The following is a 23,045-nucleotide window of genomic DNA, read 5'->3' as shown; positions in this document are numbered from 1 at the left end:
GCTAATAGATCAGATCATTTTCATGAGCCTCCAAAGAAAATGAATACAACAATTTAAGCATGTTAGGGCTAGGCACCTATTTTGCAACCGAGTTTATAGTTATAGAACAAATGGTGCAATTAACCAAAACTTCTTACTTTTTAACTATCTTGGTAACTCTCATGAGTAGGTTTTTTTTTTTTTTTTTTTTCAATTCTTAAGCATATTATTATTTTTTTTTTGGGGAAAAAAAAAAATGTAGCCCACTGTACAAAGTTCATGCATATAGAGGGTTTAAGGAAGGAGAGAACCATGATGAGTTTATAGTACATGACTTTACATTACTTTTTTACAAGAGGTTATTTCCACACATCGAAAACGTGACCTGTATATCATACAGTGACAACTTGATTGTTGCGCCTAGACTTCCTTTTTGTTTTTTTGTTTTTTTTTAATTTTATTTTATTTTAAATTTTATAGAAATACTAAAGTGAACTTATATGAGGGAGAGGGAGAAGACATTCAATTGATTAAAGCCCATGTTGCTACAAAAAGAAAAAAAAAATGGTAAAGAACTATGGACTAGGTTATTGTACTTGTAGTTTTAGAGTCAATTAATTTTTAGTTGAATCATTCGCTATCAAAAAAATAAAACAAAAAAAAATTTAAAAGCAAATATACTACTAACATAGAAAGTTAATTGTATGTCTTACATTATCTAATTCTCATGATTCTTTTTCTCTTTTAGATTTCTCATCATCCAACCATAATTCCTTTCCTATCAGTCAATTTAAGACTCAAGTCATTAAATAGATCTTGAACTTTATTTTTCATTTTATTCAATCTTCTAGAGAAGGGGAAATTGCTAACATAACATTCCTTTAAAAGTGCTCTCTCATTCTTTTTCCTCTTTACTAGAGCCTAACAATAACATAGATGAGTTTCCATCCTCCTCAAAAATAAAATCCCTCCAAAATCAACTATAGGAGTTTTTGATACATAAGAGATGATGCTGAGAGAAAATTTTAAGCTATAGTGCTACTCATAGCCCTCATTTGCAAATCTACTTTGTTAATATTCTACAAGTAAACAAGTTCCATTGTCATTTCTGTTTTTTGCATATTTTTTGTAAAAAAATTGGTGTGAGGCTAGTGATCTTAAAATTTTTTGCACATTTTAAGACTCAATGGCTGCCAAATTTGAGTAACTTATCAAAGCTTTGCACAAATTATTTGAGGCTATCTACCCAAATAGTAATCTTCCCCTCTAAATAACCTAAAATTTTGCATTGTTTCCCAATCTTCTTACTTGCATTTTTTTTTTTTTAACGAAATCCCCAATTGTATTGATAGCCCTCACTTATGGCGAAGGAATAACTTGGTTACAAATACGACACATGAGATTTATAGATAAACTGTCAAAACCATCCCAGTCATCAAAACCAATACAAGCCTATCAAAACCCGTACCATTATCAAAGTAAAACAATCTAAACATGCCTATATGTAATAAAAAAACACAAACATAAACAAATTACCTGCAAACAAAAAAGTAGAGGAAAACTAAATGATGACAATTAAAGACGAAGGCTTGGAATATTCATCTTATCCATAAGAATGAGACCTCTCATTTTATTCGACAGCACATCACCTATAGAATATCTCCTTGTGTTGCCTCCTTCGCCTTGACGAGCTAAGTAATCCACCACTTGGATTACCTTCTATAAATTGGTACTTTATAAAAACTGAAGACCTTGTAGCTCATCCTCTAACAATTCCTAAAAATCTCATAAGTACTAGGAGGAGCAAATTCCAGATGTGAGCCATCCCACCACCAATTCTGAATCGCTTTCAATACAATATTTTGATATCCTAACTCTTTACAGAGTCAAACACCACTAGTAAGAGCCTACAACTCTGCTACATTGTTGGTACTTAGCTCAAATTTTTCAGAGAAAGTGGCCTTAATATACCCGATGAGTCACAGATGATACCACCACCACCACAAGAACCCAAATTTCCTTTACAAGAGCCATCTATTTTAACTTCAACCAACCTTCTGGAGGCTTTTCCCATACTACTTTTCAAATAGTTCTAACCTTCAGTATTATAATTTTCACTTGGAACTCTTCCAATAAATTTTTATCTATAAAAGGAAGAGAACCCTTCATGTCTTCTGCAATTTTTGAGAACCAAAACCTTATAGATAACCAAACTGCATTCCTCGACTCAGACTTATCTTCCATGCGGGCTTTACAATGACCGAGCCATACTCTCCAAGAAATTATAGTAGGTAAAAAACAAATGATCGTACCTTTTTGGTACATTTGAACCATCTACTAATTTTCACCTTCCATGGTTCATCATCAAAATTTAGAATTCCCAAGACAGATGTTGCTCTTTTGCATACTATACTTGTGATGGATCTTGTACTCAGAACATGATTGAGAGACTCTTTTTTTTTTTTTTTTTATCCACACAGCAGTTGCAACATGGGACTATATCAAATCCCAATTTCCGCACTCTCTTATCTACATAAAGACATTGGAAAATGACTTTCCACATATACATCGATACTTTCTTAGGGAATAGTTTATGCGAGACCCACTCCATCCATGGCTACTGCTCCCTTTTAATTCTTATCACCTACTAAGCAGAGGCGGTTGAAAATTTTTCTTTTATGGAAGGTTTCCAAATAAACACATAAGGCCCCACTTTGTGCTTTATATATAGACAACAACAAAATCTCATCCGTTTTGGGTATCCCTGCTAATTCATTCAGTAGCATATAAGTATCCCAATTCCCAGGCTCCCAGCAGTCTTGAATCTTAAACTCAGGATGCTGAACCATGTAAGAACACTTAGCAAGGGGACTACTGCTCAATCACTTCTCAAACCAAAAAGAAGCTTTTCCTTCTTTAACTTCACATAAACATTCTTATATACCTCTGGAAAGACCTTTAATATTGTCTTCCAACTTATTTCAAGGGAGATTTCAGATGAAGAAAATGAATATTTGATCAAAGAACCTTTGAAAATGGAGCTGAAAACAACTCTAAATTCTATCCCAAAAGGTAGTAGTCCTGGATTTGATGGTTTTGGTTCAAGATTTTACAAATCTTGTTGAGACTTTGTTAAAAATGATTTGTTGGAAGCTGCCAAGGAATTTTTCAATGGAGTGCCTCTACCTAGATTTTTCACTTCTTTGTATTTTGTTCTTATCCCTAAGGTGAAGAGTATAAGAAGCTTTGAAAAGTTTAGACCAATTAGCCTGTGTTCTGTTGTATACAAAATTTTTGCAAAGATTATTGTAGGTCAATTGACGTGATGCCTGAATAAAATTATCTGTCTAGAGCAAGGAGCTTTTCTCCCTGGTAGAAGTATTTTTGAAAATATTACTCTGGTGCAGGAAATGGTTCACTCAATCAACAGAAAGAGTAAAGAGGGAAATGTAGTATTAAAAGTGGATATGGCAAAGACTTAGGATCAGGTTGACTGGAGATTTTTGATTTGGGTCTTGGAGGGTTTTAGCTTTTCTAGTCAAGTTTGTAACTTAAGAGCATAATATGTTAAGACCCCATGGTTTACGATAATGATGAATGGTATGTATAGGAGTTTTTTCAAGTCTTAATGGGCCCTCGGCAAGGTGATCCACTATCTCCATATTTATTTATTTTGATGGAAGAAATTCTTTCTAGATTATTAATAAAAATTTGAGGAAGGGAGGATTGGAAATTTTTATCTTTTGAGGGGAGCTCCTTTAATCTCTCATTTATTATATGCAGATGACTTTCTTATTTTTGTTAATGGAGAAAGGAAATCTTTGAAGATGCTTTTGAAGACGTTGGATTTGTATGAAAGCTAGTCTACTTAATTAATCAATAAGGAGAAATTAGCTCTCTTTTTGTCCAACAAGGTCAACATTTTTCAGAAGAAGGGGGCTATGATGATTGACGAGTTTTGTGAAAGGAAAATTTCCAATGATGTAACTTGGGGCACCTTTGATTTCTGGTCACCTTATGGCTAGAATGCTTGAACCGTTGGTCTCAAAAATTCAAAATAAGGTGGCAAGTTGGAAAATGAGGTTGTAGTCTCATCTTTATTCGGTATGTGTGAGGATTGGTGTAATCCCAAAGGGGGGGGGGGAATTGGAATTTTAAAAACTATTATAAATTATTTAACCGATTCACCAACAATATCCCAATTAAAAATAAAATGTGTGTATGTAAATTAATCACAAGTGCTATTGATATATAAAACATACACAATAAACACAACTAAATAAATATAACCATACATGCGCGGAAATGTAAAGAGTGTAAGGAAAGAGAGAACAACACCAAGATTTTTACGAGGTTCGGCTATCCCCACCTGTGTCCTCACCTCAAGCAAACCACTTAAGCATTCCACTATCCGCTCCTTCAAAAAAGGTGGAGTTACCTTATACACACTCCTTCACTCAGGTGGAGCCCCCTGTTACACCAGTCTTTATAGGAGGACCAACCTCTTTAAGCGATACCCTATGCTTGGTCCGCTCCTTCTAGGTGGAGCTACCTCTTCAAATGATATCCCCCTCACTTGGTCCACTTTTTCTAAGCGAAGCTACATCACCAAGTGATGTACTCTCACTTAGCACGGTTCACAACCCGAACCGTGAATAGTTGATTTGAAAAAACAATTTTGTGTACAAGAAATGCTTCTACAAAAGCTGATTTGTACAATGAAAATATTCTAAATGCACTCTCAAATGATTGTAAATATTAAGCTTAGTGGAGCATGGGCAATCCTCTCAAAATATTTTGTAAGAAAATATGAGAATATGAAAAATGATTTCAAGATTAACCTTTCAGATAACAAATGTAGAAAACCTTTTAAGCAATATATATGAGTGTAAATATGCTCTAAGGCTTTCAAAGATAACTCAAAAATATTTTCTCCAAGAATGTTTTCAAAAGAAGAGTAGGAGAAATATGAATTTGATCTTCAAAATGCAAGAAGGCTTTCAAGCAATATATATGAGTATGAATTTATGCTCAAGACTTACTTGTTTAACCCAAAAGATTTTCTCCAAAGAGATTTTCAAAATGAATGTAGGAGAAGTAGGAGATTGATCTTAAAAATAGGTTTGAAATATGAACAAGAATCAAAGAATTTGCAAGTTTAATATTATTTTATTTTGAAAACTAGCCATTTTTTGGCTGTTGGGGCGCTTTTCCGAGAGGTCTAGTCAAGTGGGGTGGAGATATGGTTGACTTGATCTTCAAATCCGTGAGTTTCGGTCAACTAACCAATGATCCGATTGACCGGATCTGGGTTTTCTATACAAACAACCTTCAGTTTTTTCAACATAACATTTTCTATGCAACTCCAAATTGGACTTTCTTAGTGTTAATAGAAATCTAAGAGAAAATCTCACAACTTTTACATTGAACACTGTTTAGGATAAGAAGTGATTGATTGATAAAATCACTCATCAATGAGACGGAAAAAACATGAAGAGAGTTTTTTTACTGCAGACACCTTTCAGTATTTTGGGCATTACATTTTGTAGAAAACTCCAAATGGAACGTTCTTGGTATCAAAAGAAAGCTAAGTGAATGGTACAAAACTTTCATGTTGAATATATTTTAAGATGAGAAATGATTGATTGAGAACATTTCTCATCAATGAGAAAGCAAAAACATGAAAGAGATTTTGAAAAACTTGTTTTGGAGTTTTTCACTTGAAATAATTTTTGCACATTTGTAAAATGAGTTTTGGCCAGTTTTTGACTTTAAAACTATTTCAAAACTTTTTTAGTTGTTAAAAACTTTTAAATAAAAGGTTTTCAAGAAAATCTTGGAGTTTCTAGAGTTAATCTAAGGTTAGTGTTTGAGCTTCAATTTAAATAAAATGAAATGCATGGACAATTGAAACCTATAAACATTACAACTGAAAAGTTAGAGGCCTTCAAGCTTTTGGTCTTTACAAATCCATGGAATACTCCAAATCATGTGTTCGATTAATTACTTCATGGCTTCCATTTGTCATCTATCATTTGGGCTTACTGAACCATAAACTTGTTCATACACTTAGCACACAAATGAGATGTTGTGCTTTGTCATTATCAAAATGGGATAAGACTTGAAAAGTCAACAATCTTCCCATTTTTGATGATGAAAAACACAGAAGAAAAATGAGGTCTGCTTGGTAAATCTCCCCCCTCACAATATGCACAATTTTAAAAAAATTCAATATAGTTCAAACATATTCAAACATGAAGACTTCTGAATTTTTAAGTTGAGAATTTAAGTTCAGTTTAGCTTGGTTCAATGTGCATTTTATATTGAAACTGACTTTTAAAAAATGTTCTGATTTTAGCTGAATATATTGATTTATTTTATATCTACACTAGATTGATCCTAGGGTTGAGTAATGCTACTATTGGAAATAAGACCTAGGGGAGAAAATTTTAAAATACCAATTTACCCCCCTCTTGGGATTACAGTAAAACTAACAATTGGTATCAGAGCCTAGTTGCTTAGACTTGATCATTAATTTGCATAAAGATCTAGATGACTTATAACACTATAATCCCTTTCCCTGAGGGACCCTCTTCCACATGTCCTCCCATTTTCAGTGGCGTCAATTACACCTTTTAAAAACAAAGGATGCGTATTTATCTTCAGAATATTGATTGGAAGGTGTGAAAAGTTGTTTCTAAGGGAAACTATGTTCCCATGAAAACTAAAGGTGAAATTAGAATTCCTTAGACTAAGGATGAATATACTAATGAGAATAAAGCTGTTAGTATAAATGCTACTGCCATGAATAATCTCTACTATGGATGTTGACCTTATAGGTCATATTTCGTTTTGATTATGACAAATACTTTGACATTTAATGTTTGGTGAGTTTGTGTGTAGGATCAATTGGAAGTATCATATTATGTACATGGAGTTGAAAGAAAATGAAGACCCAAAGTTTTTTTTTGTAATTTATGTTTCATTTTATTAAGGGTTTGTAATATTTAAATATTAATGGTCTGTAATAATTAATGCATTACATGCATGATAGGATAAATAAGCTCAAAAGACCATAGATTGATTTTAGGTCCCAAATTATTGCATGAAAAGAGCCCCCTATAACTTAGAAGTAACAATTATGTGAACAGAGGTGTCTTTAAAAGAGAGTTAGGAATTCAATGCACAAAGTTAGTGTGTTCAGTCAGCCGAACCCTAACACAGAGAGCAACTTCGGTCGACCGAACCTCCACTGGGTCAACAGTTGACCATCTGGTCGACCAATCCTAAGATGAACATCAACGCTCTGGTCAACCGAACTGGCACGTGGGGATTTTCCAACACTCTGGTCAACCAAACTCCTAGTTATAAAAGGACCTAGTCGACCGAACCTATGAATTTGGTCAACCAAACTTTGAAAGTTCACAAATCGTCTAAAAAATGGTCGACCAAAACCTCAGTTCAAAAATGCTCTAGTAAATCGAACCCAGTAATCTGGTCGTCCGAACCTTAGAAATAGTCAACCAAACCTCTCGGGTTGCTTGAATTTTACCATGGTTAAAACATGGTTAATTTTTACTAACCCTATTTAAACTTTTTCAAAAATACCAAATAGGTCCCGAACGGATATAATTTTTGGGGTGTCTATATATACCCCCTCATTTGGTTGGATTAGGACCTAAATAGCAAATATCATTAGCAAACTCCCTTTGGAATTCGAAACCCTATTCCTCATATTCAAGTTCTCCACTTCCATTCTTACTCATCCTTATTGCAAAAATCGTTTAGTAAGAGTGTTCTTGTGATTATCTTACAAAGCTTACACTCTCATTTACTCTGTTTGATTGAGATTTATTTTTATTTGAGAGTAAGCTTTGAGTTTTTTCCTGGAGACTTTGTTAATAAGACTTCCTTGGGAAAACTCCTTAGAGCTTGTGAGTTTTGCATTAGCATTGTAATACTTAAGAGCTTGTATTGCATTTTACTTGTAAAATAATTTTTACAAACCGATTTCAAATATCTCTTGTGCTTATTTTTGAGAAAAATATTTTTGAGATATTTGCTTGTGTGCTAAAGATCTTTGTGGCTGCATCTTGTGATTGATATTATTATCTTGACACAAAGATCCTAACACATACACTCTCACATTTTGATTGGTATACTAGCATTATTTTTTAGAGTAGACATTGAGACTACATTAAGCTTATCATATCCTATCATATTGTAGTGTGTTGATTATATTGGTACAAACCTGATTTTTTGAGAAGCATATATTTTGTACAAAAACTATATTGTGAATTTTTTGTATTCCAGGCGTGACCTGAAGGGGTGATAATCTAGCCCAGAATGATTGTATAGGTTGAGGTCAGCCCTGTTAATTGACCTGGTTGTATTAGGTGACACTTCACCCGTTAAGTGAGTTATAGTGGAATCCTTATGCTTGTGAGCCAAGGCGAGGAAGTAGGAACATTTGCCAAATCTCGATAACATATCTGGTGTCCTACTTGATTTACTGTGCTATCTTAAGTAATTTATTTATGTAATTTAATTTTAGCTGCATTTATTGATTCATTTAATTATCTACATTAGATTGACCCTAGAGTTGTGTAATGCTGGTGCTGGATATCTGATCTAGGTGAGAAAAATTTTAAAATACCAATTCACCCCCCTCTTGGGATTATAGTAAAACCAACAATTAGTATTAGAGACTAATAGCTTAGACTTAACAGTTTTTCTACAAAAGATCTAGATGACTCACAACACTGTAACCCCTTTCCCTGAAAGAACCTCTTCTACACGTCTTCCTATTTTCAATGGTGTCAATTATACCTTCTGGAAACAAAGGATGCATATTTACTTTCAGAACATTGATTGGAAGGTGTGGAGAGTTGTCTCTAAGGGAAACTATGTTCCTATGAAAAATAAAGGTGAAACTAAAGTCCCCAAGACAGAAGATGAACGTACTGATGAGGATATGAAAGCTGTTAGTTGAAATGCTATTGCCATGAATAATCTTTATTGTGGACTTGATGTTAATGAATTTAATAGAGTTATGGCACGTTCTTCTGCTAAGGAGATTTGGGATAAATTGAAGGTCACCTATAAGGGTACTAGAGACATTGAGGATAGTAGGATAGACATGTTGACTAGTGAGTATGAAGCATTTAGAATGAATACTAGTGAATCCATTCAGAGCATGTACACTCACTTCACACACATTATTAATTCAATGCATGCATTAGGTAAGACATATCCCACATATGAAATGGTTACGAAAGTCCTTAAGGGATTGCCTCCTGTCTGGGAAGCAAAGGCTATGACCATATCTAAGGATAGAGACCTAACGTCTACTATTACTTCTACTGAGTGCAATGAACCTGAATCTAGAGATGACATGGCTATGCTTACTTGGAAGTTTAGAAGGTTCTTTAAAAAGAACATTAGGCCATATAGAAAGTTTAGAGATTCAGTATTTGAGAAGGGAGAATCCAGCAAAAGAAAAGAAAAATCAAATGCTCCTATGTGTTACAATTGTAACAAGGTCGGGCACATCAAACCCGACTACCTGTTGCTGAAGAAGGAGTCTAGGAAAAAGAAGAAAGCCATGAAAGCAGGAACCTCATGGGATAAACAAAGTAGCAGTGATTTAGATTCAGTCTGCAATGATTCAGAGGTAGCTAACCTATGCTTGATGGCACACGGTGATGAGGTATTGTTTTTCTGCTCCTTATCTTCATATTATTGTGATGATGATGATTGTGATTCTGATAGCATGCCTACTTATAAAGAATTGTAATATAAATATATTCAAATGTCAAAATTGCTAAATAAAATGATCAAGAAAAATGATTTTTTGAAAACGAAATGTGAAAATTATTCAAAGCTTGTTGAAATGGGAAAATATGTTCATTCCACTTGGCAAGAAGAAAAGAATTTGAAAATGACTGAACTTGAAAGAAAATTGGAGGATAGCTCCAAAATTATTTATAAATTTACTGAGGGCCAATGCAATTTTGAAAAATTCCTTGAGGCCCAATGAAACTCTCTAAGAAAAGAAGGTCTCGGATTTAATGGTGTTGAAAATGTGAGACGACCTTATCTTTATTTGAGACATTTTACTCGAAAATCAAATTCCCAAATCCCACCTAAAGATCCTCGGTGTCGATTGATATGTTTTAAATGCGAACAGATTGGTCACATTCAGTTTGATTGTCTATTTAAAAACAAGCATGTAAAAACTAAAAAAGTGTGGAGAGTCAAAGGTGAATCAGGAATTGACCCCTTTGGACCCAACATAATTTGGGGACCAGCGTCAATTACTTAGATATTTTTGCAGGTATGCTTAAGTCATCCTCTTCCAAGGAAAAGTGGTACTTGGATAGCGGTTGCTCATGGAACATGGCTGGCGACAAGGCCAAGTTCGCATCCATCACTCCCAAGGAAGGTGGATTCGTGACATTCGGGGACAACGCAAAAGGGAAAATCATCGACGTAAGTAAGGTTTGAAAGGAACATTCTCTCGCTATTGATAATGTATTTCTTGTTGATGGCTAGTGTTGATTTAAGTGTAATCCCAAGAGGGGAGGGGGTGAATTGGGTATTTTAAAATTTTTTAAACTTATTTACCATTTAATCCCAATTTCTATGTTTAACAAATTGAATGCAAGAGTTTGAGGCCGATTTAAATTTATTTAATCAATGAATTATTCTTACCCAATTAAGTGCATGTGAGGTTCTTCAAACATACACATGCAATACGAGTAATGAAATGTAGTGCGGAAAATAAAAAGATAAGGGAAGAGAGAAGGCAAACGCGATTTTACGAGGTTCAGCCAACCTGACCGACGTCCTTGCCTTGAGCAACCTACCCAAGGATTCCATTATAATCTCTGCTCCTTAAATGGGACGAAACTTCCCTTACATCCGCTGCTTACAAGAGGTACAACTTCCTTCTAATCCGTTGCTTACAAGAGATACAACTCTCTCCTCAAACTCGGTTCACAACCTGAACCATGAGTACAATAAAATATCAACTCTGCAAAAACACTCAATGTTGCTTCTAATAAAGCTAGTGAGTATAATTGAAATTCCTAATACATAATCAGATGATGAAACTTGAAGCTCAGAATGTATGTAACGATATAATCGTTATATGCAAGAGTATGATTCACTAACTATCCCTTTTATCAAATCTCCCAAAAATATTTATATAAGTCAATGCTTTAGAGAACTTAGGTTAAATCTTTGAATACATAAAAGTTTTGAAGATTGCAAAGATTTGAAACACACTTTGTCACAGCAATATTTCTCTCAAGTGTATATAGATAACCTTTAGACTTTTCAATCAAGTATATTTTGGAATATTAAAAATATCAAGTCTTTGAATTAAAACTCACTTGAATATAAAATATCTAATCAATAACAAAAGCTTTTCTCAAGTGGTAATCTTATCAAAATGATTTAATATATGTACACTCAAGATCAACCTCTTAACAAATATTAAAAAATGGATTTTGCAATGACAAACTCTTTGAAAAATAGATATCAATCATCAAATCAGTTTAGATGAAGAAGCTCTATGAGAATAACTCTTAACAAGTAGTGTGATTTACCAAACCCCAATATCAAAAAACTTGTAAAATAATCACAAGAAAACCTTTTGAGTATCAAAGTAGCTTTAGCTCAGATGTGCAGTGTAAGATTTGAAATCCCAATCACAACCTCAGTAGTGTGATCTCCAAGCTGTGCTAATATGCTTGATCATATTGCCAAGGTTTGATTTTCTTCTTCTTGTAGTTAAGTTTTATCATTTTTCTTGTTCTTGTTGATCTTAGCTTTTGCACTAGGGTTTAGATGTTCAAGATATAGGTGCCTTACCCTTAAAAACAATCCTAACCATTGGATCAAAGAAATAGCACGTGTGTTCTCTTATTAAAAATTAGATTTTTAAACTTTCCTGCAAGTTCATATGACTGAGATTAAAGGATCAGATGACTAAAGTTCCTTAGAGTTTCGAAAAAATAACCTAGACACAGGGTCAGACGATTCAAGTGTCGGGTTCAGACGACTGAAATTTGAGCTTAGTCTTCTGAGGTGCTTCTGCCAAGTTCTATATTTCACCATAAATTCTTCAAGTGACTGAACTTAATTTTCGGTCTTTTGAAGAAATTATTCAGACGACTGAGGTTAACTTCATTCTTTTGAAGTTACAACTTCAGGCGACTAAACAATGAGTTCGGTCTACAGAAGTACCCAAATTTTGAATTTTTCCTTTCAAGTTTAAAATTATGCTTTGCACTCTTTCTTGGCTCTTTTATAAAAATATTTTTCGGGGTTTTTAAAATATTTTTAAGTCCATAGATATATCCCCTAATGATGTTCATAAAATGCATGAGTCCTAAGGTCATTCTAGGATATATATATTGAGCTTCAAATTAAATTATATGAAATGTAAATACATTCAGTTCTAAATACCCATTCCCATGACGTTCTTGAACTTGTTGCTTGCATCTTCATTCTTGTACTCTTTGAGTTCCATGGATTTTTCCAAGATATGTATGCTTTAATCTTCATGACTTCCATGACTTGTTATCCTTCCGTGTATGCTTAATATAGTTCATGTTCACAATATCAATGAACAGATCAAATACTAAGTGATTTGTCATTATCAAAAATGGATTAGACTCATAGAGTCAACAATCTTCCCCTTTTTGATGATGACAAGTACAAGAGAAAAAATATAAAATAAAATGGGTTACGCCTAACAAGGCTCCCTCTCAAATAATGCATCAAATATTCAGTAAGGGAAATATGCTCATGCCAAATGAAATATGCTCATGTTTATACACACATTGTTTAGCCTAATTCCAAATGAAATATGCTCATGTTCATACACACGTTGTTTAGGCCGATTCCAAATGACATATGATAGCTTTACCGTGATCCCAAGAGGGGGGGGGGGTGAATTAGTACTTTTAAAAATTATGCCCTAGGTAAATCTCCTAACAATAGTATATTCACAACCCTATTGTCCATCTAGTGCAGGTAATGTAAATCAGTTGTAATATGTACCAATAATTAAATAAAGTAGTCTAATTGATAGTACAAGCACCAGGAAGTAGTAAAGTAAGAGTGGCACACGGAAATGTTATCGAGGTTTGGCCAATTGCCTACGTCCCCACCTTGGCTAACAAGAACAAGGATTACCACTATAATTGTTCACTTAAATGGGTGGAGCCGCACCTATACAAACCAGGTCAACTAGCACAGGGCTGACCTCAATCTTTACAACCAATCCTTATCAGGTTGGATTACCGCCCCCTCTGGCCACGCCTGAAAATACAACAATATTCACTCAAATAGATGGTACAGTAAAAGTGCTTTCACATAAAGCAAATATGTACCAAAATACACATATTTACATACACATCAATAACATGGATATAGTGTAAGCTCCATGATGCAAGTTTTGTGCAATCAAAACTCAACATAATATAATCAGTATGATGCTCAAGAGTGTTCAACACAAGTAATATCTTGGAATTTAAACGAAGTAGTTTAATAGCGAATTAGTATTCCAAATATGCGAATCAAATAATCAAACTAGTTCAAAAGAGTTTTCCTCAATGAAAGATGCACAATACTATTTGAAAATACTTATTTGTTTAAGAAATTTTTGCACAACAAAAATCAAGCTATTGGACACTTGCAACAAATATGCAAATATCCTAAGTTTACTTGGTTTATCCCCACACAAAATTTATAATGAACAAATCTGTGAGATAAACCTAAACTAAAACTCCCCAAAAGAAATATAGCAATCAATCACTCAAAATGGGAGTTTCTAGCAAGCTATAGCAATCTTAAGCACTCTAGAAATGTTCATACAATCTCAGAAGATATCAAATGAACGGAGATTTAAGAGTATTTGGCCAAAGAATGGATTTTCAAGAGAGAGGATTTTTTTGGCTAATCACTTTTCTAATTTTCTACTAATCTTGCAAATGAACTGATATTTATAGCTAGAATATAACCAATTAGGACATGATGGGAATAATTAAAAAGTCCCAAGTGATTAAGATGCAATTTTCCTGAATTAACCCTATTTTACTGTGGTTAAATTAATTTTAACTGGTTGAGGTTCGGGTGGCTGAACCTAGGTTTGGTCACCCGACAAGACTCAATAATAAAGTTCATTTAACTAAGTTCGGTCACCCAGTTCATCGTTCTGAGAACCGAATCAAAGTTAGTAGCTTTGCTTCGTGACTTCGGGTGCTTGGTCGTATAGTCGGTGGCCCGAATCCATGTGTTCGGCCACCCAGAGTCCTTTTTGAACTAAAACAGTCGGTCACCCGAGTTGGGGGACTGTCCCTTTCAAGGGGTTTAGGTGCCTGTGGAAGGTAAGCACATTATAGGTCGGTCGTTCGAGAGCCTTGGTCAACTGTTGACTCGACCATATTTCAGGCATCCGAGGAGTTTTGAACTCTAGGGGTTCGGCCGCCCGAGCTCTCTTAAAATCCTGAGATTTGTTCAAATTTAAGGCACAAAATTTAACACTCTTATATGTTATATGATATGTGTGAGTGTTGGTACCTAGAGTCTTGCTATGGTCTTATTGAGCTTACCATATATCCTATATGCATGATGTGCAGGTAAGGTAAATTCAGACCACATCCTAAGTTACTATTACAGACCCATATTACACATATTAAATTTAAAATTACAAGTATGAAAGGTCTTCAGGGTCTTGTGATTGCTTCAAGTGTCCTTCCTTGGGATATTCATTTAGACCTGTACAAACACTTGACAATTATCAAATACCTGAGTATTTGTCATTATCAAAATCGGGTGTGACCTATAAGGTCAACAACATATGCTCATGTTCATACACAAGATGTTTAGCCCGATTCTTCTCCTATAACCTGATTTTTCTCCCCCGTTACACAACTAGTGTTGCGAACAATTTTTGCTATTATTCTTCTCTTCCTTTGCACAATTAGTTTTTCCTACAATTTTTCTCTTGATTTTTAACAATTTTTGCTCCAAATTTTCTCCCCCCTTTAACATCAACAAAAAGATGTATAATAACAACACATGAGTGGACATAGTCTTATAATTTTCTCCTTTGAAATCTTAAAGTTTTAAACTTGTTCAACCATCAGATTTGAAAAATTTACTTCTTCCCTTTGCTAATGCATAAAGCTGTGTTGTTGAATGTAAATTGCATTGTGACCATACACAGTGTGGCAAATTTCAAAGATTATGTGAGGATTCCAAATGTTGATTAATGTGATACCAATTGGTGACAAATGTGATATCAAATATGAACAAATGAGTTGACAGTGAAATTTTTAACAAATTGTGAATATCAAGTGACGTTGCTCCCCCTGAATTATGTCGTCTAATATAATTCTAGGCAACCTCTCGATTATGCATAACACCTAATTCACCCCTAATTTGGATAAACCTATCCTCCGCAAGTGGTTTTGTGAATATGTTTGCCCATTGTTCATCTGTGCATACAAACTCAAGTACACATCTCCTTTTTGCACATAATCATGAAGAAAATGATGTCTTATTTCTATATGTTTAGTTTGTGAATATAATATGAGATTCTTTGAGATTTTTATTGCACTCGTATTGTCTCATCTTATAGGAATTGTGACATAGCTTAATCCAAAATCCGTCTGTTGTTGCTTCATGTATAGCATTTGAGCATAACAACTACTTGCCGCTATGTATCCTGCCTCAGCTGTGTAAAGAGCAACAGAATTCTGCTTCTTTGAAAACCAAGAAACTAACGAATGTCCTAAGAAATGACATGTACCACTCGTGCTCTTTAGTCCACTTTGCTACCAGCAAAATCTACATTTGAATAGCTGATAATCTCAAAAGATGTATACTTAGGATACCATAACCCAATTTCCCTGGTTCCTATCAGGTATCTAAGTATTTGTTTGACAGTTAATAAATGTGACTCTTTTGGTCCTGCCTGAAATCTTGCACACAAACATACGCTAAACATTATGTCAGGTCTACTAGCAGTCAAATAAATTAAGCTACCAATCATTCCACGATAAAGCTTGACATCTACTGGTATACCTTGTTCATCTTTGTCTAATTTCAATGCATACTTATAGGTGTACCTAGTATTTTTCTATCTTCCATATTAAAATTTTTGAGTAGATCTCTAATATACTTCGATTGATTTATAAATATTCTATGTTTCACTTGTTTGATTTGAAGTCCTAGGAAGAAATTTAGTTCACCCATCATGCTCAATTCAAATTCATTTTGCATAGTACTAACAAATTCATTACACAATTCTTTATTTGTAGCTCCAAATGTGATATCATCTACATATACTTGAACTAGGAAAATGTCATCTTTCTTAGAATTTATGAACAAAGTTGTATCTATTTTTTCTTTAAACAGTACAAGACTTTTGTTAGTCTATATACGTGATCTAGATTCTTATGGTTTTCAAAACTTGGGGGTTGTTCTACATATACTTCTTCACTTATGTAGCTATTTAAAAATGCGCTTTTGACATCCATTTGATATAGCTTGAAATCCTTAAAAGCTGCATAGGCTAAAAGCATTCGAATGGCTTCCATTCTAGCTACAGGTGCAAAGGTTTCTTCAAAATCCATTCCTTCTTCTTGGTTATATCCCTAAACTACTAGTCTAGCCTTATTTCTAACAACTATCCTATGTTCATCTTTCTTGTTCTTATATATCCATTTTGTACCAATGATTGTCTTATCCTCAGGTCTAGGAACTAATGTCCATACTTTGTTTCTCTCAAACTAGTTTAGCTCTTCTTGCATGGACAACACCCACGATTCATCCTCAATTGCTTCACTCACAATCTTGGGTTCTTCTTACGATAGAAAGACAAAATGACTAATCATATTCCTAAGTGAGGATCGTGTGGTTACTCCACGTAATGGTTCACCTATTATTTGATCAATGGGATGATTCTTTATGTACTTCCATTCTCTAGGTGGTTCATTAACCTCATTTTCAATGTGATTTGTTTCAGTGGATGGTTCCTTAATTTCATTTTTATTTTCTGAATCATTCTCAAGGGATAGCTTCTCAAATTCCTTGTTTATCTCAATTTCATCTTCATTAGTTCTTTTGGAGAAGGGATTTGATTCATCGAACACTACATGAATAGATTTAATAACTGTTAATGTTCGTTTGTTATAAACTCTATAAGCTTTACTATCTAAGGCATACCCTAGGAAGATACCTTCATCTGATTTCACATCAAACTTTCTTAAATGTTCGTTGTCTCTAAGCACAAAACATTTACAACCAAAGACATGAAAATATGATATGTTTGGTCTATGGTCATTCCATAATTCGTACGGAGTCTTATTTAGAGATGGTCTAATCAAAACTCTATTTAGAACATAGCAGGTGGTATTGACTACCTTAATCCAGAAATACTTAGGTAATTTATGTTCGTTAAGCATAGTTCTGGCCATTTCTTGTATATACCTATTCTTCCTTTCAACTACACCATTTTGTTGTGGTGTTCTAGGAGCCGAAAAATTATGAGTTATTCGTAATGAATTGTAGTAATCTTCCATGCTTTGATTTTTAAATTCTCTACCCTTATCACTTCAAATTTTAGTGATAGTATATCCCTTTTCATTTTGGATTTTCTTGCACAAGTTTATGAATTGTTCACACGCTTCATCTTTGTGACCTAAGAATAGTACCTATGTATATCTTGAAAACTCATCAACTATGACGAATGCGTATGATTTTCCTCCTAAACTCTGAATTGGGTTTGGACCAAATAAATATAAGTGTAGCATTTGAAGTGGCCTAGTAGTGGAGACTTCTTTCTTCTTCTTAAAGCTTGTTCTTGCTTGTTTTCCTAGTTGACAAGCCTCACAAAATTTATCTATGACGAATTTTGTCTTAGGCAGTCCCTTAACTAAGTCTCCCTTGACTAGTTTAGATATTAAGTCCATGTTTGTGTGTCCTAGTCTCCTATGCCAAATCCAACTAATTTCATTCATAACAAAAAAGCATGTCACACTCTATGAGGTTAAGTTATTAAAATTGGTGGTATATACGTTTTCATGATGTTCAGTAGTGAACAATATCTTATTATCAGTTTTGTGTTCAACAATGCACTTTTCATGTTCAAAAGACACTTTGTAACCTTTATCACACAATTGGCTTATACTCAATAAGTTGTTCTTTAGACCATCAACCAGTAAAACATCATCGATAATTAGTGATACATCATTACCAACTTTACGTACACCTGTGATCCTTCCCTTAGCATTATCTCCAAAAATGACAAATCCTTCATCCTTGGGTGTGATGGATGTGAATTTCGATTTATCTCCGGTCATTTGACGTGAACATCCACTATCCATATATCATCTGTCTTCTTAGGATGATGATGATCTTAAGCATATTTGCAAGACACAATCAGATAACTACTTTTGGTACCCAGATTTTATTGGGTCCATGGGGGTTAGTACTACATTCTCCTTTGACTTTCCAAACTTTCTTAATTTTGACATCTTTATTTTTAAAAGGATAGTCAAATTTTATGTGACCCAATCTCTTACATTTAAAACATATAATATTTATAGGATAATCCTTAGTTGGAACATATGATTTTGACTCTCTTATAAAATATCCCATGTAAAGATATCTTTGTTTGAGATTTTCTTTCCTATTAAAACCAACACCTTCCTTTTCTAGGGAATTTCTCTGAGCTCCTAGGAGTTTTTCAAAATTATTTTGTCATTCAGTAAATTTGCAAATAATATCAGATTTATCTTTCAAATTCTTTTTTAACTCCCCAATTTTCAATTCTTTGTCTTTCATGAGAAATGCATGAGATTCATTTTGGCGTTCAACTAAACTTGAAAGTTCTTTTACTTTACTTTTCAAATCAGAAATTTTCTTTGTTTTCTTCTCAAGCATTTTAATAGAGTACAAATATTCTTATTTCATTTCATCATATGAAAGCATGTCATTCTCATTTTCAGAATCACTAGAATAATATGAAGATGATAAGAATGATGATTGTACCTCAAGGTCATCATGTGCCATTAGACACAGATTGACAATCTCATCATCACTGGATTCAGATTCTGAACAGCTTGTGTCGTGCGTATCCCAACCGTCTTTTGGCGCCTCCTTCTTTTTCTTGGAGGCTTTCATTAGTTTGGGACACTCAGGCTTGATGTGTTTAACCTCTCTATAGTTGTAGCATGTTGGTGGATCTTCCTTCTTTTTCTTCATGCTTGACTCTCCTTTTTCTAATTTTGAGTTCTGGAATTTTCCGTTGAACTTATTATTCTTCTTCAAGAACTTTTCGAACTTCTTTGTTAGCAAGGCCATGTCGTCATTTGATTCTGAATCATTTTCTTCACTAGATTTTTTTGACGATGCTTTAAGTGCTGTGGTTTTCTTTGCTTTGCTTTGCTCATTCTTCCTCTCTTTTATTACAAGCTCATAGGTGATGAGCGATCCAATGAGTTCATCAACCAACATCTCCTTGAGATTTCTCCCTTTTACTATTACTGTAGCTTTCGCTTCCCAAACTGGAGGTAGTCCCTTGAGTATTTTCCTGATCAACTCATAAGTGGGGTAAGTTTTTCCAATAGCTTTTAAAGAATTTGTGATGTGTGTGAATCTAGTGTACATGGATTGAATAGATTCATCAACAGTCATTCTAAATGCTTTATATTCACCGGTGAGCATGTCTATCCTACTATCTTTGACTTCCTTAGTGCCTTCATATATAACTTCTAATTTTTCCCAAATTTCTTTAGTAGAGTTACAAGCCATTACCCTATTAAATTCATTTACATTTAATGCACAGAAAAGTAAGTTCATCGTAGTAGCATTTATTTGCATTGATTTCTAGTCCTCGTTAGTATACTCATATTCAGTTTTAGGTACATTTACCTTATCAATTACTTTCATGGGAACATGATTTACCTTAGTCACTATTTTCCATACCTTCCAATCTACATATAACAAGAATATGCTCATCCTATGTTTCCAATAGGCGTAATTTACACCACAGAGAATTGGTGGTCTAGTGGATGAGTGTCACTCACCGAATGGAGTTACACCAATGTGTGCTATGTGATCTTTTTACAAATGAACTATTAAGTCTATGTAAACCCTCTCTGATACCAAATATTGATTTAGGCATAATCCCAAGAGGTGGGGTCAATAAGGTATTTTAAAATTTTTTAAACTTATTTACCACTTAATCCCAATTTTTATGTTTTACAAATTAAATGCAAGAGTTTGAGGCTAATTTAAATTTATTTAATCAAAGAATTCGTTTTACCCAATTATGTGTGAGGTTATTTTTAACATACACATGCAGTAAGAGTAATGAAATGCAGTACGGAAAATAAAAAATAAGGGAAGAAAGAAGGCAAACATGATTTCACGAGGTTCAGCTATCCCAGCTGACGTCCTTGCCTTAAGCAACCCACCCAAGGATTCCACTATAATCCCTACTCCTTAAATTGGGATGGAGCTTCCCTTACATCTGCTGCTTACAAGAGGTACAACTTCCTCCTAATCCGCTACTTACAAGAGATATAGCTCTCCCCCCAAACCCGGTTCACAACCCGAACCGTGAGTACAATAAAATATCAACTCTGCAAAAATACTCAATGTTGCTTCTAATAAAGCTAGTGAGTACAATTGAAATTCCTAATATATAATCAGATGATGAAACTTGAAGTTCAGAACGTATGTAATGATATAATTGTTATATGCAAGAGTATAATTCACTAACTATCCCTTTTATCAAATCTCTCAAAAATATTTATATAAATCAATGCTTTGGAGAACTTAGATTAAATCTTTGAATACATAAAAAGTTTTGAAGATTGCAAAGATTTGAAACACACTTTGTCATAACAATATTTCTCTCAAGTGTATATAGATAACCTTTAGACTTTTCAATCAAGTAGATTTTGGAATATTAAAAATATCAAGTCTTTGAATTGAAACTCACTTGAATAAAAAATATCAAATCAATAACAAAAGCTTTTCTCAAGTGGTAATCTTATCAAAATTATTTAATATATGCACACTCAAGATTAACCTCTTAACAAATATTCAAAAATGGATTTTGCAATGACAAACTCTTTGAAAAATAGATATCAATCAGCAAATCAGTTTAGATGAAGAAGCTCTATGAGAATAACTCTTAACAAGTAGTGTGATTTACCAAACCTCAATATCAAAAAGCTTGTAAAATAATCACAAGAAAACCTTTTGAGGATCGAAGTAGCTTTAGCTAAAATGTGTAGTGTAACATTTGAAATCCCAATCACAACCTCAGTAGTGTGATCTCCAAGCTGTGCTAATATGCTTGATCATATTGCCAAGGTTTGATTTTCTTCTTCTTGTAGTTGAGTCTTATCGTTTTTCTTGTTCTTGTTGATCTTAGATTTTGCATTAGGGTTTAGATGTTCAATATATAGGTGCCTTACCCTTAGAAACAATCCTAACAGTTGGATCAAAGAAATAGCTCGCGTGTTCTCTCATTAAAAATTAGATTTTTAAACTTTCCCGCAAGTTCATATGACTGAGATTAAAGGCCCAGATGACTGAAGTTCCTTAGAGCTTAAAAAAAAAATAACCTGGCACATGGTCAGACGATTGAAGTGTCAGGTTCAGACGACTGAAGTCTGAGTTTAGTATTCTAAGGTGCTTCTACCAGGTTCTATGTTTCACTATAAATTCTTCAAGCGACTGAACTTAATCTTCGGTTTTCTGAAGAAATTCTTCAGACGACTGAGGTTAACTTCGGTCTTCTAAAGTTTCAACTTCAGGCGACTAAACAGTGAGTTCGGTCTACTGAAGTACCCAATTTCTGAATTTTTCCTTTCAAGTTTAAAATTCTGCTTTGCTTTCTTTCTTGACTCTTTTATAAAATTATTTTTCGGGATTTTAAAAATATTTCTAAGTCCATAGATATCCCCTAATGATGTTCATGAAATGCATGAGTCCTAAGGTCATTTTAGGGTATATGTTAAGCCTTAAATTAAATCATATGAAATGTAAGTACATTCAGTTCTAAATACCCATTCGCATGACGTTCTTGAACTTGTTGCTTGCATCTTCATTCTTGTACTCTTTGAGATCCATGGATTGTGCCAAGATATGTATGTTTTAATCTTCATGGTTTCCATGACTTGTTATCCTTCTGTGCATGCTTAATATAGTTCCTGTTCACAATCTCAATGCACAGATCAAATATAAAGTGATTTGTCATTATCAAAACCAGATTGGATTCATAGAGTCAACAACTTGAAACTTAATTTGTTAAGCATTAGCCAATTGTGTGATAAAGGGTACAAATTATCTCTTGAAAATGATAAACACATTGTTGAGAGTAAATATGATAATAAAGTACTTTTTACTACTGAACGATATGAAAATGTATACACCACGAGTTTTGATAATTTAGCTTCTCAACAAGTTACATGCTTTTCTGCTATAAATGAAGCTAGTTGGTTGTGGTATAGACGTTTAGGACATGCTAGTATGGATCTCTTGTCAAAACTTATGAAAAAGGATTTAGTTAAAGGCTTACCAAAAATGCATTTTGTGAAAGATAAAATTTGGGATGCATGCCAAATGGGCAAGCAAACTAAATCAAGTTTTAAGAAAAAGAAATCCATATCAACCACTAGACCACTTGAAATGCTACACTTAGATCTATTTGGTCCTAATCAAGTTCAAAGTCTAGGTGGAAAATTATATGCTTTTGTTATTGTGGATGATTATTCTAGATTCACATTGGTGCTATTTCTTTCTCATAAAGATGAATCTTGTGAACAATTCACTAAACTATGTAGAAGAATTCAGAATGAAAAAGGCTACAAAATCACACACATAAGAAGTGAGGGAAACTGAATTAAAAAATGATGGCATAGAAAACTATTGTGACCTAGAGGGAATTTCACATCATTTTTCTACGACTAGGACCCCATAACAAAATGGAGTTCTAGAAAGAAAGAATAGGTCCTTGCAAGAAATGGGTA

The sequence above is a fragment of the Malania oleifera genome, chromosome 2 (assembly GCF_029873635.1).
Source record: "Malania oleifera isolate guangnan ecotype guangnan chromosome 2, ASM2987363v1, whole genome shotgun sequence".
NCBI lineage: Eukaryota > Viridiplantae > Streptophyta > Magnoliopsida > Santalales > Ximeniaceae > Malania > Malania oleifera.
This window is presented reverse-complemented; position numbering follows the sequence as displayed.